Source organism: Puma concolor, chromosome B2 (genome assembly GCF_028749965.1).
Source record: "Puma concolor isolate L17-30 chromosome B2, mPumCon1.1.hap2, whole genome shotgun sequence".
NCBI lineage: Eukaryota > Metazoa > Chordata > Mammalia > Carnivora > Felidae > Puma > Puma concolor.
Genome location: NC_141671.1, coordinates 25,454,446 through 25,471,715, shown reverse-complemented (window position 1 = coordinate 25,471,715; position 17,270 = coordinate 25,454,446). Strand labels below are relative to the sequence as shown.

The 17,270-nt window shown below is 38.6% G+C and overlaps 1 long non-coding RNA gene across 1 annotated transcript in view; it reads left to right on the top strand.

Moving 5' to 3' along the window:
• LOC147580802 (uncharacterized) overlaps positions 1 to 16,349 on the top strand; it is a 103,096-nt gene extending 86,747 nt beyond the window's left edge. The window contains exon 3 of the long non-coding RNA XR_015251115.1: positions 16,195 to 16,349. This is a non-coding gene — a long non-coding RNA (uncharacterized LOC147580802). The remainder of the gene's footprint in view (positions 1 to 16,194) is intronic.
• The last annotated feature ends 921 nt before the right edge of the window (positions 16,350 to 17,270 follow it).

The window sequence follows — 17,270 nt, the reverse complement described above, 5'->3', positions numbered from 1 at the left end:
TGTTCCCTTAAAAGTACGTAGTTCGGTGGCTTTACTATACAAACAACACATACAGGCACGTACAGACACAAATACACATATATACATATGTGTGTACATATATTTGTAAATGAATTATATTATATGTATTATTCTGAAGGTCATTTATGAACTCAAAATATTGGTTATACTTCATATTGGTTGCTTTATTCTTTTGACCACAACATGCTCTTTTATAATATGGACACAGCACCCCACTCCCTGCAGCTGACTATTTGGGTTGTTCATGATAGATCACCATTGCGAACAAGGCTCAGATGAACACAATTCCTTTTGCACACGTGTTGGTTTTTTCCGGTGTAGGTACCCAAAGGGGTTTCACTAGCTAGAATTTTTAATAACATTTTTAATAATTATCAGCAAAATGGTAATTGCTTACTTTGGCAAAGATGATTATGCTCCAGGTGTGGACTGTGGGTTGGCCGAGTCAGGATGGCTTCCCCACATGGGTGGCTTCGCTCAGTGGGTGTAGCAACAAGCAGTGAAAATGGTAGCCAAGGATTTGACCCTGGGAAGTGTCTGGTTCCCTGCTGATGGGTCCTTAAGATGGACAGGCCTAGTTTGGGGGAAAGTGGGAAGGAGGGTAATGAAGGTGCAGGCTCTGAGGTCTGTCAATATTCTCCTCCAGTGTATCCCCACCTTGAGACCCCCTTGGCTGCTGCCCCCACCTGGGCAGAGGGTGAAAGGGTCCAGGGGATTCAGGACTAGGTCCTTGGTGGAGGAAGTAGCTGGGGGTGTCTCTGGCCTCTCCCAAACTGAGCCCTGTGCCCGGGCTAGCTGTGTCTTCATGGAATTTCTTTTAAATTTTAATGCATAGTGACAAATTGTTTTTGTACCAGTTGATCTCCCACTGGGAGCAAAAGACCTGTCTCCCACACCTTCACAGGTACTTGATGTTGTCTAGCAATTCGGATGAATGAATTTCACTGCTGTGATCACTTGTCTTTCCTTGTTTATAGTGAAAACTCTTTCATAGGCTTGTTGGCCATTTCTATTCCCATTACTTATTCATTAAAACAAGTATTTTGTCTTTTCTTTATAGATTTTCAAGAATTCTTTACATATTGAAATTACTGTCTTACCCCCATCTGTGATGCAGGTTGCAAATCTTTTTTAGTTTGTTAGCATTTAATTTCATTTACAAGTCTTCAGTACTTAAGTAGCTATGTAATTCTTATCAGTGAGTTCAATTTTTGCTTTTATGACTTGTGGGTTTTGTCTCATGCTTAGAAAGAATCCCCCCTCACACAATTAAAGAGTTTTTTTAATATTTTAAATAGTTTTGTTTATCATTTTGTAATATTTAAGTCTGTGACTGTGTGGAATTTATTTTCCTCATGGTAGCAAGTTTCGGGATGGGCAGAAATCTAATATTTTTCCTTTCCACCTTCCCCACTGTACCAGCATCATTTATGAGACACCTACCTTTCCCTCACCAACATGACAATTCCTGCAGACTGTTGTGGGTGATATTCTCACTTTCATTCAGTCTCCTCCCTCTTCACTCCCTTTGGTAGCTCTTCTTCCAAAGAGGAAAAGTCATGGTTTATGATTCGATGGGGTTTGAAACCTGAGACATGGAGGGGGGGAGGCAGTGACATTTCATGGCAGGGGAGTGTATGCATGATCATCCCTTTGCTTTGTTGCTGGGGTCAGCCCACCTAGCAGACCACCTCCCCTTCTGGGCTTCCTGACTCCTGTGGGTAGCAGCCTGGGATGAACCAGCTTTTCCCTCTCTTCTCTTCACCTCCCTGCCTCTACTCTGACCACATAGATCACGATTGCTGGGGATGGGTCAGCAGCTCTCAGGTGGTCCTAAGGGGTCCAGGTCTGTGAGTCACCGAGGCGGACCTGAGCTATGTAGATTCCATCCAGTAGACTCTACGGATCACCCAGCACTGGCAAGAAGGGGTAACTCCATTCCTCCCCATTTACTAATAGCTATTTTTTGTTGCCTTGTTACCTGTTCTATATAAACTTCTTTGGGGAGGAAACTCCAAGTAGGAGGGTTGAGTTGTGGGTCTGGGAAGTCCCACTCCACATAGTGAACACACACACACACACACACACACACACACACACACACACATTTATTTCTGTTTCTGGTGATCTTTTTGTGCATTTCTCTGTCGGCAACAAACATGGTACCATGCTATCCTGTGGAGTGATAGCTTAGCTAAGTTTAAGCTCTAAAGTAGCCCCTAGGGCTAAAAAATTGCTGTTGAAAATTCCTTAAATTGACCATAAAGTGCAGTGTACAGAGTAAGCTCTCAGCACATAAGCTCTCATAAGTTCTCAGCACAGTTTTCCCTCCGTTGATGAATCTAATCTCTGTTCTTCCACTTGGGTACTGGGGGAGGAGAATGGGTTTCTTTAGAGGCAGTGTTGTATGAGATACACATACCTTCAACATTAGACTCACACACAGTTCAGCGAGAGGCTCTCACCACAGGGCAGCCATAACTAAGTGCCATAGCTGGGGGACTGAAACAATACAAGGTTATTTCCTCACAGTTCTGGAGGCTGGAAGTCCAAGATCAAGGTGTCAGCGGGTTGGTTTCTTCTGTGTCTTCTCTCTGCAGTTTGCCTCCTTGTTGCGGAGTTCTTACCTGGTCTTCTTTGTGTGTCCAAACTTTTCTTCTTATAAGGTCACCAGTCAAATTGGATTAAGGCCCACCCTCATCATCTCATTTAGCTTTAATTACCACTTAAAGTCTCAGTCTCCAAATACATTCTGAGATATTCTGGATTAAAACTTCAACATAAGAATTTTGGGAGGGGCAATAAAATTCACTCCATAACATTTAAAATCTCTGTCAATCAATCAATCAGTCAATCAGTCAATCAACCAATCAATCTCAATCTTTTCCCCGGTCTCTCTCTCTTTCTCTTTCTCTCTCTCATCTATTATCTCCTCCACAGACCACCTATGGAAGGAGATCACATGGAGTACCTCATTTCATTTTTGCAACACCATAATAGATAGGCATTATTATTATTATTATTATTATTACCATTTTACATATGAGGCAAGGTGAAATAATTATTCCAAGATCACACAAATTAAGTAAGTGGAAGAGCTGGGATTTGAACTTGTATAACCTGAGTCTAGAATCCATGCTTTTAGCAATAAGGAGACTACTTTTTCAAGTATTTTTGCTTTTTTTTGATAAGAGTTTTGACCATATTCTATAGGTTTTGAAATGTAGAGTTCTTTCTGTGGTCATTTTTCTATTTAATTAGTCTGTTACTATAATTATTTCATCTTTAATTCATGAATTATTTATGAGTGCTTTTCAATTTCTAGGTAGTTAGATTGGGTGGGGGGGCTATATTTTGGCGGCTTGTTTTAGTTTTGTTGTCAGAGAATATAGTATGTTCGTTTTATATCTATCTATCTAACGTCTATCTATCTATGAATTTAAGATTTTCTTTATGGCACAGTTTATAAACAATTTCTGTAAATAGTTGAGCATTTTAAAAAGATTTTCTGTTTTATACAAAAACCGTATGTCCATTAAATAAAGCATATCATGCAGTTCAAATGACCTCATCATATTAATTCTTTTTCTACTGGATATGATATCAGTTTATAAATTTCATTGTGATCTTGTTAAAATAAACTTGAATTCCTAGTTTTGTTTTCTGCTTCAAGTATTTCCAAACAATATCGTTTAGTGTGTGTCTGTAACAATTTCTTTAGAGATAGTACCTTTTATCACTAAAATTCTTCTCAGCCTTATTTGATGTTTGACCTTAGAGTGCACTCTGTGTGATGTTAATACTTTTGCCATTTGCCACTGTGAGCAGTGTTCTGATCTATTCTTGCTCGCTTCTTTATTTTCTACCTTTTTTCTTTATCCTTTATTATAGATAAGTACCTTGAAAATAGCATTTAGCTGTTTTTTGCTCTTTTATTTAATCTGTTCTTTTTTTCTTTGAATATAAGACATAGCAAGGAGAATAATTTTATCCGTGCCCACTATTATTTATTGTGATGAATGATATACTTAATCTTTCTCTTGCCATCTTATTTTATGTTTTATGTTCATTGTGATTTCTGATTGCTTCTTCCTTTCACTTTTCGTGCCTCTTCCTTGTTTTATCATTTTTTTGGTCTTTTTTTTTCTGCTCTAGGGATATGAAATACTATATCTAAATGTTATTCTAAAGTGCTTACTCTTAAATTATTACAAACATATTCTTTCCCTATATTATTCTATCAAAGTTAAGAATTAAACGTTATTCATAACCACCAGCTTTCATATAGCCAAGAATTGTAACATGCATTTACTTCCCTTTTATTCCCCTTATCTTTTATTGAATAATCTGGGATTTTATTCCTATTTCTCTGTCTTCCATTCATTGCTCAGAAAATAGTTTAAAACTCATTAATTTGCAATATTGTGCATAATGGCGTAATGATGAGGACTGAAGGTTGCTGTAGTTTTAATATTTAGGATGGGGAAGAAAATCATTTTGGAGTGTGTAGCACTCTTTTTTTTTTTTTTTTTTTTTTTGAGAGAGAGAATCTTTGTTGTTGTTGTTGTTGTTGTTATATATATATTTAAATGTTTGTTTGCTTGGGAACAGAGAGAGAGAGAGAGACAGAATCTGAAGTAGGCTCCAGGCTCCAAGCTGTCAGCACAGAGCCTGACACAGGGCTCAAATCCACAAACTGAAATCGTGATCTGAGCCAAAGTCAGATGCTTAACCGACTGAACCACACAGGCACTCTGTAAGCAGGTTCCCCACTCAATGCAGAGCCCAATGCGGAGCTTGATCCCATGACCCTGGGATCATGACCTGAGCTGAAATCAAGAGTCAGATGCTCAACTGACTGAGCCACCCATGTTCTCACCCCATGTCTAATTTATGAATTCACACAAATTTACAAAATTGCCATGAAAGATTGTTATTACTGTGACAAATTCTATACCTTAAAATTCTTTATTTTATTTTATTTTATTTTATTTTATTTTATTTTATTTTATTTTATTTTAGAGCATGAGCAGAGGATAGGGGCAGAGGAACAGAGAGAGAGAGAGAGAGAGAGAGAGAGAGAGAGAGAGAGAGAGAGAGAATCTTAAGCAGGCTCCATGCTCAGCAAGGAGCCCGATGTGGGGCTTTATCCCATGACTCTGGGATCACGACCTGAGATGAAATCAAGAGTCAGATGCTCAACTGACTGAGCCACCCAGTGCCCCACAGCTAGTATTTCTTAATAATTGTTTTGTCATTGGGTATGTACATTTTCAATTTATATGATGCTGATATTGACTCTCTCAGACTTATCCTCTGAGGTCTTTAACTTTCTTCACTTTACAATGTCAATCCCTTTTCCTATTTTATCATGCTTGGGGGGGACTGCCTTCTGCTGATTTACCAATTCTAAAATTTTATTTTTAACAGCATTCTTTCTGCTTCTCAGTTCTTTGATTTAAATATTATATTTCTTTAATTATTGTTCTTCCTGCAACTATTTTTTTTTTTTATGTCTCTGGTAGGTTCTTTTTCAGAGGGGCCTTTAGATGTGACTATGAATACTATTCAGAATTTATAAAAGATTATCTTCTGTTTTCTGCATTAAATCTTTTTAATTGGGAGCCATTTGTGCTGGTTGCCTAGTTTAGTGTCCTTCTTTCTAGATGCTCATTCTCCTCAAGAGTTTGGTAAATTACCTGTGCTTTATCATATTTATAAATTATAGTCTGAGCTAGTAGAACTCTTTTAGCACTTAGGATAGGTTAATGGGTAATTCTCTCTCTGGAGCATCCTGATCCACACCACCCCTCTTATCCCGGTGAAGACGCTTACTGGAGAATGTTCTAGACTCAAAGAGGGCATCCAGTTTACTTTGCTTGAGAGCCTGTTACCTGTCCCAGTGGTTCCCTGCCCAGTGGTTCCCTGCCCACCCTGCCTCCCTGCCAGATGATTCATTCAAAAATTGCTGTGTTTCAGTGAATAAAGATGGCATTGAATTGAATCCAAACCGTGTTTCCTCTGGCTGATAGTCTTTCAAGTTGGTAAAAGTGACAGATTTCCATAGTTTCAATATAGTTGTAATTCTTATAATTCCTTGTTGTATGTGTCTGGGAGGTTTATGTCTTTTCTTTTTTTAAAAAATGATAGCTACAATTACCATTCTTAGAAGTCTTTAAAAGATTTTAACAGAGTAAATGCACCTTTCTGTAAATTTTTGTAATTTTTAATGATTGAAAGCACTTATCAAAAAAAAGGAAGTGCCTCTAAATACAGAGAGGAAATGTAGCACACTACAAAGAGTCCTTAGGGCTAGGACTCAGAGTATCTGGATTCCAGCACTGGCGTGACACAAGCTATGTGAGTCTGAGAAATTATATCCACTCCTTGGGCTTCACTTTGAATTTTCTCATCTGTTAAATGAAGGTAGATTATTCGGACATCTTGCATCCTACCACAATTAGTCAGTTCTTCATTCAGTAAGGACTCATAGCCAGATATGGAACTATGCACAAAAGGATAAAAATAAAATACTAAAACGGAAGAAAATTATGAAGAAGGAAGAGAGGGAGGTAGAGGAAGAAAAGAACAGGTTAGGAGAAAAAGAATGCCTTTAGTATGTTCTAGGTCAATCGGGAGAGACTACATTAACTGATTGCAAAATTTTTCAATAATTGTTATACTACAAAAATGCATATTGTTTGATAGAAGAGAGGAGTGAGGTCTTCGCACCTCCTGGAAGTTAGTGAATATTTGGGGTTTTGTTTATAGAGGTGACTTGAGCTTGTGTTCAAAGGCCGACCAGGAATTTGTCACAAGGATGAGTGGGCAGCCAGGAGGAAAGACCAACATGACCTGGTTGGGTAGGGAGAGGCTGGGGAGGGGCAGTGGGTGGGGGACACAGGCAAAGAGTTCCTGGAAACTGCTGAAGATGAGGGGCCTGTTGGACACTGCAGGAGACTGTGTAGAGCCCAGGAGAAAGGGCTAGAAGTTATCTGGGTCGTGTATAGCAGAACTAATGGCATGAGCCATTGACGAAGACTATTTGTTTGCAGAAGATTAATGGGAGAGGGCGGACTGCCCAGAGGATGAGGAGAGATAGGAAAAGGGTTTGGATGGAGAGGCTGGAGGGCAGAGATGGATTTTAGTAGGGTAAGGAACATTTGGTGAGGGCTTAAAATTTTTCCAGGGGACAAAAATCCAAAGGGTGCCAAAGAGAGGGTGGGGAAAATGGAAATAGAGTCATGTCAAGTGGAGAGAAGTTGGGGTAGCTGCTTGGGGATGGTGGTACCAGGAGCACAGGTGGCCCATAAGACTTGAATTCCCAGCAGAGGGAGAGGATGGGGGCAGAGCAAGGAAGGTAGTGTCAGCTCGTCTCAGCTATGGCTGTCACAACAGTCTAGTCTGTTTTTCAACATGAAGATAGAGGAAAACCAGTAATTGGCAAGAATTCCTGCTTAAGAATTCATCATAAGTATGATATTTAAATTTAAAGGCACAATACATATTTTCATTAAGTTGATAGCTGGTCCAAGCACTCATTCTAAATTGACAGCAGTCTGCTTGTCACCGCAGATCATTAGCTGGAGTGATCATCCTGTCCTCTTCCCAGTCATGTCACGGACACTCCTGCTGGCTACTCACTGGCATTTGGTGGCAATTGCATCTACAAAGCCCCCCCGATGAGTAGCCTTTGAGTTAAAAATTGCCCACTGAAAATAATGGAGCAGACTCCTATAGGTGACACATGGCCTTTAGAAGCAACTTGTCATGTAAGTGTATTTCTAATTATGCAAGTAGGAATGATATTTCCAAGCACTGCCAATTCAGCAGTTCTGCTGTATTTCACATGGTGATTTGAAGATGGAGTCATGCCTGGGCAGGGAGAGCATTAGAGTCAAGGCACAAACTTGTTTAGGGAACACTCGATGGCAAGACAGGCCGAAGGGTGGCATTACTATTACAGAGTAAGTACGTTGTGGATACTGTTAAAAGCAAGCTATGTTATTACATACACAGTCTTGTGTGAATTGTCATGCATCATCTAGAAGATATACACATCTTATTTTTTCCTGCTATGATTTTTCTACTCTACATTTTGTTGCTTTCCTTATTTCATACTGGAGGCATTTGGAACAAACTACTACAACTTAGGAAAAGCTGCCCCATCAGTGCAAATACCTTCCCCTCTTGGCAACACTTCCCCACCCTGGGTTCCTGGGAGGGCAGCAGGTGGGAGAGGTCCTGGTCTTGAGTGTATTCCTGGCATGCCAAGTAGGAATGCTAGTAGCTTTTCAAAACAATGTTTGGAAAGAGTGATTTGGTTTTCTGGAATAATCAGTAATATAGTCCATCTAATTAATGGGCTAAATAGATTTCTTTTCCCTCAAATGGGCTGTCCTGTTTGCATAATGAGTGTTTAATACAGTGTTATAATTTTTAAATAGCTGACTTATAAGAGAGCTCCCAAGCCGGATCCTGGTGGAGACATCCAGGCCATAAGAAAGTGGCATGCAGTTTTGGGCAGTCACATGCTCTGGATTAAAACAGAATTTTGTTTAAATTTACAGAGAGCAAAATGTATTAGCTTTGAAAAATGCTTACATCTGTGTTATCACCACCATACGGAGGATGCAGAACGCTGCCATTACACTGAAACGATTTCCTTGTTTCGCCATTTTGTAATCACACCAACCTCCATCCCTACTGCCAGCAACCACTGGTCTGTTCTCCATACCTGTGATTTTGCCTTTTCTAGAATGCCATGTAGATGGAATCACGCAGTATGTAACTTCATTAGTCAGGCTTTCTGCACTTAGCAGAATGCATTTGAGAGTCATTTTATTTTATTAAGTATAATATTACTTGTTTTTGGTTTGTCTTCTCTCTGCCATTTTCTGTTCTTCTGTTCCCCTTTGCCTTGCTTCTTTGGACTCTTGGAAAATGTTTTTGGTATTCCATTTTTTCTTTATTTCTTGGCTTTTTGGCTATATATATCTTTGCATTTTTAAATGGTTGTTCTGGGTATTACAATATACATAACATTTTTTTTTTTTTTACAGTCAACTGACCATTACCAACTTTACCATTAAAAATGTAACATAGAAGCTTTACAACCATATATTTCATATTACCCTCTGTATACATTGGGTACCCCACGAGATATTGTAGTTTTTTTTTTCAATAGTCATACATATTTTAAGGATATAAGGAAAGAAAAGTAATTTAATATTTATCCAGATCTTTGCCAACCTGATTGCCTTTCCTTGGTTTCTGAAGTTATAAGTTTTCCTCCAGCCCATAGAATTTTACATCCTTCTAGTTGATGTCTCTCTCTTTTTTGTAAAGTTTATTTATTGTTGAGAGAGAGAGAGAGAGAGAGAATGAAAACGTACAAGCGGGGGAAGGGAAGAGAGAGAGAAGAAACAGAATCCAAAGCCGGGTCCAGGCTCTGAGCTGTTAGCACAGAGCCCAATGCAGGTCTTGAACCCATGAACCTTGATATCATGATCTGAGCTGAAGTTGGATGCTTAACTGACTGAGCCACCCAGGCCCCCCTAGTTGATTCTCTTGATGACAAATCCTTTTAGTTTTTAATCATTGAGAATATATTTCATATTAATTTCTGAAGATATTGCACTTGATATAGAATTCTGGATTGACGAATATTTTCTTTTAGCACTCTAAAGATGTGCTCCAATGTTTTCTAGCCTCCATGGTTTTTGATGAAAAATCCAGAGTAATTCTCTCAAAAATAAATAAATGTTAAAATAATAAGTAAGTAAGTAAATAAATAAATATCCCTGAACAATGTTAATCTTTCTTCTTCAGTGGGCAAACCAACTGATTCAGTTCAGGTTGCAAGTCCTGACTCACTTTTTGTGAGTGGTGGTTCCATATCTAATTCAAATTTCCAAGCCCCTCCCATGCTCTGTGACTGCCTCCCCCCCCCCCCCCCCCCCCCCGGCTTGTATTACTCAGGGCTTAGTCTGGAAGCTCTGGGGCTGTTTCAGATAGTTGTTCAGTTTGCAAAACCTTTGCTAAATGCTTCCTTGGGTCCCTTGCATGTATATGCCACTCAGGGGTGAGCCAAGGACTTTCACTGGTTCATTCTCAGAATAAGGGGATGCCTGCCTCCAGCTCTCTACTCACCAGGATTTCACCACACTTTCTTTACCCCCTCTTCATGGTTCCTCTGGCCAAAGAAACAGGGTTTTTGTTTTTGTTTTCTTTCCACCTCAGGTTTTAGGTTTTATGCTGCAGTGGCAGAAACAGTACTGTTTTGCAACCGAGGTTACCCTTAGAGCAGAGATAGAAAAATAAGAGAAAAAAGGAGAGGTGAAGAAATAGATTCCTTCCACACTCTCAGACTCACGGGGTCTCTTTTCCTGGTCCTCTGGCTAGGAAGAATGGGTTACACATGGAGTTCTTGCTGTCTGCTCTCTGTGTTTCTGTCAGTGGCTCGCCCTTTAGGTCAAAGACAGGAGAATAAAGGAAAAGATGAGTAAACTCGCTCCTGTATTGGTCATCCTTCAAGTTTTGACTTCCTTCCCTAAATCATCTGCTCTTACTTACTTTCCAGAGTCCTCAGAAGTTGTTTTTGTATTTTGTCCAGAGTTTTTAGCTGTAATTAGTAGGAGAAATAGGTGAAAATGGGCTCATTCCATCTTTGCTGGCACCTGAAGTTCCAAATTCGTTTTGAATCAGTTGTCAACCCATCCGTACTTTTTTTTTTTTACAAAACACACCACTTCTTCAGCTCCTTCCTCTCCGGCTTTAGCTTCAATGTGATCAACCAGTCCATTAACTTCTAGGCGCTTTTCCTGGCCTTTGCTAGCAGCTTCCCTCCTGGGGGGCAGCTCTTCAAATCACTTCCCTAGGAAACATACCTCTCTTGGTTTATTCCTGGGACCACCCACATCTATGAACATGCACTCCTCTGCTCTGCAGATGCCATGTTCTTCTGTTGTGGCCTGGACCAGCTGCACTTCACTCTGGGAACTCTAAACCTTTTTGTTGACAGTTTTTACTCTGAACAGATGTTGTGTTTTGTCAAATGCTTTTTCTGAGATGATCATATGGTTCTTATCTTTTTTCTTATTAATGTGGTGTATCACATTGAATGGTTTGCAATACTGAACCACCCTTGCATCCCTGGAGTAAATTCCACTTGATCGTGGCAACTGTTTCTTAAAATATAGTGTTGAGTTCCGTTTGCTAATATCTTATTGAAGATTTTTACATCTATGTTCATCAGAGATGTTGGTCTGTAGTTTTCTTTTTGTAGTGTCTTTGCTGGTTTTGGTGTCAGGATAACACTGTCCCCATGGAATGAATTTGGAAGCTTTTTGTCCTCTCCTATTTTTTTGGAATAGTTTGAGAAGACTAGGTATTAACTCTGGTTGCTTTTTTTTTTTTGTAATTAAAAGTACTTTTTGGGGGGTGCCTGGGTGGTTCAGTCGGTTAAGGTCTGACTTCAGTTCAGGTCATGATCTCACGGTTTGTGGATTCAAGCCCTGAATTGGGCTCTGTGCTGACAGTTCAGAACCTGGAACCTCCTTTGGATTCTGTGTCTCCCTCTCTCTCTGCCCCTCCCCAATTCGCACTCTGTCTCTCTCTCAAAAATAAATAAAATATTAAAAATAAACTTCTAAAAATACTTTATGTTTTAATTTTAATTTATTTAATTTTATTTTAATTCCAGTATATTTAGAGTACTATATTAGTTTTGGGTGCACAATATAATGATTCAACAATTCTGTACGTTACTCAGTACTCATCATAAGTATCCTGTTACTCCTTATCACCTATTTCACCTATCCCCCGACTCCCCTACACTGTGGTAACCATCAATTTGTTCCCTATAGTTGAGTCCATTTCTTGACTTGTCTCTTTTTTCTCCTTTGCTCATTTGTTTTGTTTCTTAAATTCCACATATGAGTGAAATCATAGGGTATTTGTCCTCCTATGACTGATTTATTTCACTTAGCATGATACTCTCTAGATCCACCCATGTTGTTGGAAATGACAAGATTTCATTCTTTTTTATGGCTAAGTAATATTCCATTGTATAAATATACCAATTCTTTATCTATTCATCTATTGATGGACACTTGGACTGCTTCCATAATTTGGCTATTGTAAATAATGGTTCAATAAACTTAGGGGTCCCACGTATCCCTTTAGATTAGTGTTTTTGCATTCTTTGGGTAAATACCCAGTAGAGCAATTGCTGGATCATAGGGTAGTTCTATTTTTGATTTTTTCAGAAACCACCATACTGATTTCCAAAGTGGCTGCAACCAGTTTGCATTCCCACCAATAATGCATGAGTGTTCCTTTTTCTCCATATCCTCACTAACTTGTTTCTTGTGTTTCTGGTTTTAGGTATTCTGACAGGTGTGAGGTGATATTTCATTGTAGCTTGGATTTGTATTTCCCTGAGGATGAGTGATGTTGAGTATCTTTTCATGTGTCTTTATGTCTTCTTTGGAGGAATGTCTGTTCATGTTTTCTACCCATTTTTAAATTGAGTTTATTATTTTCTGAGTGTTGGATTATATAAATTCTTTATATATTTTGGATATTAACTCCTTATTAGACATGCCATTTGCAAATATCTTCCCCCATTCAGTAGGCTGCCTTTTAGTTTTGTTGGTTGTTTCCTTCACTGTGCAGAAGCTTTTTATTTTGATGTAGTCCCAGTAGTTTATTTTTGCTTTTGTTTCCCTCACCTCAGGAGACATAGCTAGAAATGTGTTGCTACCGCCAATGTCAGAGAAATTACTGCCTGTGTTCTTTTCTAGGATTTTTATGTTTTCAGGTCTCACATTTATACCTTTAACTCACCGTAGGTTTATTTTTGTGTATGGTATAAGAAAGTGGTCCAGTTTCATTCTTTTGCACGTAGCTGACCAGCTTTCCCAGCTGGTCAAGCATCACTTGTTGAAGAGACTTTTTCCCATTGCGTATTCTTACCTGCTTTGTCTAAGATGAATTGACCATATAATCGTGGATTTATTTCTGGGTTTTCTATTCTGTTCTATTGATCTGTGTGTCCATTTCTGTGCCAGTACCGTGCTGTTTGGTCACTACAGTTTTGTAATATAACTTCACGTCTGGAATTGTGATGCCTCCAGCTCTGCTTTTTCTTTTCAAGATTGCTTTGGCTATTTGGGGTCTTCTGTGGTTCATACAAATTTTAGATTGTTTGTTCTAATTCTGTGAAAAATGTGTTTGATATTTGTTGCTTTAAATCTGTGGATTGCTTGGGGCAGTATGAACATTTTAACATTAGTTCTTCCAATCCAGGAGCATGAAATGTCTTTCTATTTCTTTGTGTCATCTTCAATTTCTTTCATCAGTGTTTTATAGTTTTCAGAGTACATGTTTTTCCCCTCTTTGGTTAAGTTTATTACTAGGTATTTTGTTATTTTTGGTGCAATTGTAAATGGTATTTTTTAAAAATTTCTCTTTCTTCTGCTTCATTATTAGTGTATAGAAATGCAACAAATTTCTGTGCATTGATTTTATATCCTGTGACTTTACTGAATTCATTTGTTAGTTCTAGTAGTTTTTGGTGGAGTCTTTAGGGTTTTCTATTTATAGTACCATGTCATCTGCAAATACTGAAAATTTTACTTCCTCCTTACCGATTTGGATGTCTTTTATTTCTTTGTCTTATTGCTGTGGCTAGAACTTCCAGTACTATGTTAAATAAAAGTGGTAAAAGTGGACATCCTTGTCTTGTTCTTGACCTCAGGGGAAAAGTTCTCAGCTTTTCCCCATTGAGCATGATGCTAGCTATGGGTTTTTCATAAATGGCCTTTATTATGTTGAGGTAGGTTCCCTCTAAACCTGAGGGTTTTTATCATGAATGGATGTTGTACTTTGTCAAATGTTTTTTCTGCATCTATTGAAATGATTGGATGCTTTTTATCCTTTCTCATATCAATGTGATATATCATGTTGATTGGTAGCTTTTAATGCTTCTTCAAATGTTTGGTAGAATTCACTTGTGAAGTCATCTCTTCCTGGACCTTTTTGGAGGGAGTTTTTTGATTATTGATTTAAATTTGTTGCTAGTAATCAGTTTGTTCAATTTTTCTATTTCTTCCTGATTTAGTTTTGGAAGGTTATATGTGTCTAGGAATTTATCCATCTCTTCTAGGTTGTCCAATTTGTTGACATATAATTTGTCAGAATATCTTCTTATAATCCTTTGTGTTTCTGTGGTATTATTTTTTTATTTCTCCTGCATTTCTGATTTTATTTATTTGAGCTCTCTCTCTTTTTTTCTTAATGAACTTGACTAAAGGTTTATCAATGTTGTCGATCTTTTCCAAGAACCAGCTCCTGGTTTCATTGATCTTTTGTTATTTAGTCCCTATTTAATTTATTTCTGCTCTAATCTTTATTATTTCCTTCCTTCTACTGGCATTGGACTTTGCTTATTTTTTTTCTGCTCCTTTAGGTGTAAGTTTAGGTTGTTTATTTGAGAGTTTTCTTATTTCTTAAAGTAGTTCTATACGATTGTGTTCAGAAAAGATCCATGTGTTCAGTTTTCACCATTACATAATTTTAACAGGGCTTCAAGAGGATGATTGAAAGGAAGGACCATTTGCGAACTATTGATTATTCAGAATGAATTATCTACACCTACTTCTCCTTTGCCTCCCAGCATTGTCATTTACTGAGTACTTACTGTGAACCAGTCCTGTCAGTGGGCACTCACAGATAAGGAAGAAAGATATTGTCTTGATTTCTGAGGACCTCAAGGTGTCTATGAGCAGATAATTTTGTCTGACACACAGGAATTAGTGGGCAAGTGTATGTGGGTATAGGTCCCTCTCCATCTCTTTTGAATAACTCAGAATTATGTTATGATTTGGTCCATACTAATCACTTCTATTTATTTGGGTTAAAAAAAAAGAAAAACAAACTAAACCTTTCCCTACCATATAAAAACTCTAAATCTTAAAATCTGAGTAGAGGCCAGTGTTTTCTCATTGCACTGAGAAAGAAAACAGCCAGTCTTAAAATCTTTTCCTGTTTTGTACCAAGTGTGAATTTTATTTTTGCTTCACATTTTCTTTGTTCTTACTCCAGTTTCTCTGTTATTTTCTCAGGAAGGAGAAATCTCCTTCCATTTTCAGCCCAACAGAGGGGAATTTATACCCAAATGTCCTCATCAGATTGACAAAGCATCCTGCAGGGACATACCAGAGCTCATTTAATCCCTGGGAGAGGTGAGAGAGCAGGGTGAGCGAGCTGTATGGGATGCCCGCAGTGATTTTGGTTGATGTATGGCTGCATTGTTTAAAGAGAAAAACTTGCATCTCTGTTGTTTTCCTTTTATGAGTTTAAAAGCTAATTCTAAACCCAAATGGGGAGAAGTTTTAGAAGCAGAATTCTATAGCAAGTTGAGAGTAAAAGGTGACAAATGGCACTAGGAGTGTGCGTATCTTCTGAATGGAAAGAAAACTCTGGTTTATTGTCGCTGATTTTCGTTCCGTATTCCTCATAACTCTAACAATGACACTGATCAGGCTGGAAAGAAATGAGTCTTCTGGGGTTCCAGAGGACCTATGACAGTCTAAAGGGATATGAGCTGTACTCTAATTTTGCCTACTAAATATCAGCAGAGGGAGCTGAGAGAGGGGTCGGTGGGATAATAATTACAATGGATGTTTTTAAGCACTTTAATGTGGACCAGGCAGTGTTATAAGAACTTTGTAAATGTGAACTTATTTGTTCCTCAAAATCCTGTGAGGCAAGCATTATTATTCACATTTTGTATATAGGAAAACCTGAGGTTCAGAGAGGGTGAGAAACTTGCCCAAGGTCACACAGCTAGAAAGGCACTGTGGCTTGAGAACCCACATCCCAAATCACAAACTTGTAAAGAAGAGGACATTTGAGGGGAAAAAACTGGAAGAGGATCATTACTTACATGTTGGAAACACTGCAATCTTTAAGAGACAGTAAAACCTTGGATTGTCAGTAACTTATTCTGTGAGTGTTCTACAAGATGAAGAAACATTTCTAATAAATTTTAATTTGATAAATGAGTGATGTCTTGCAATATGAGTAGTACGTGATGACAAATGTCACATGATCACAACCGAGCCAATGGTTCTCTCTCTCTCTCTCTCTCTCTCTCTCTCGCTGCAGGATTGTAGGTGATCATCTCCCATGCTCGGATGCTCGGTCACAGGCTGTGGTGTTTGGCAGAAATCAGTGATTTTTCAGAACGTTGGAAGGTGCCCACAACTGGCACTAGTGTATTTTTTTGTCCCTCCAAAGCACCTATGGACAGTCCTATGCTTTTCCAGACCAGAGGAAGCTTAGGAATGTTTTGCTTCATTCTAGGTCAGCCTGCCTGCAGATATAGTCCCTTTCCTCTGCTGCCTTATTGTCAGTTACATTAAATACAGTCTATGACAAGAGTTTATTAACACTGTACTGTAGTCAACATCCATTAGAGTGTATACAATGGCCCCCATGCAGAAAACGATTCCATTGAGCCAATAGTCAGTAATGATTTCATTAGTGATAGTGAAAATCGTCCTACACAATAACCCTTCTGTCTCTTGTCTCCCTCACACCAGCCATGAAGGTTTTCAAAGGTAAGTGTAGGTTAATTTATTTATTTTTTCTTTATATTTTGTATTTTCTTTACTATTTTGTATTATATTACAGTATTGTAATAATTTCTATAGGAATATTTTTGGGTTGTGGAATGAGTCCTCTGAGTTTCCATTATTTCTTATGGGGAATTTCGTCTTGGTATGCAGGTGCTTTGGGTTCCAAGCATGCTTCCGGAACGAATTTTGCTCGCAAACCAAGGTTTTACTGTACTGTAATCTCATTTGATACATTCATTCAACATACATTTATTGAGTACCTACTGAGTGCCAGGTACTGTGTATTTTAAGATATAATGTATTAATAGAAAATCTGAGGTATAATAAGGCCAACAGATTAGGAGATGATTGCCTTTGAAGGCCATGGTGGGGCCACATGGGAAGGCATGAGGGTCAGTCAGGAGGCAAGGGATGGTGGAGCTGTGGACAAGAGCCTTCATTGTGTTTTCTGCAGGAAGGAACAGGTGAGGCAGGGTAAGCAGATTTAGGATTGGCTCTGAGACACAAGGGACTGTCCCTAGTTGTCTGGTACCTGACCCTGGGGTGATTGGAGCAGGGAGACAGCGGTATAAAGTATGAAGAAGGTGGTTGGGATGTGGGTTT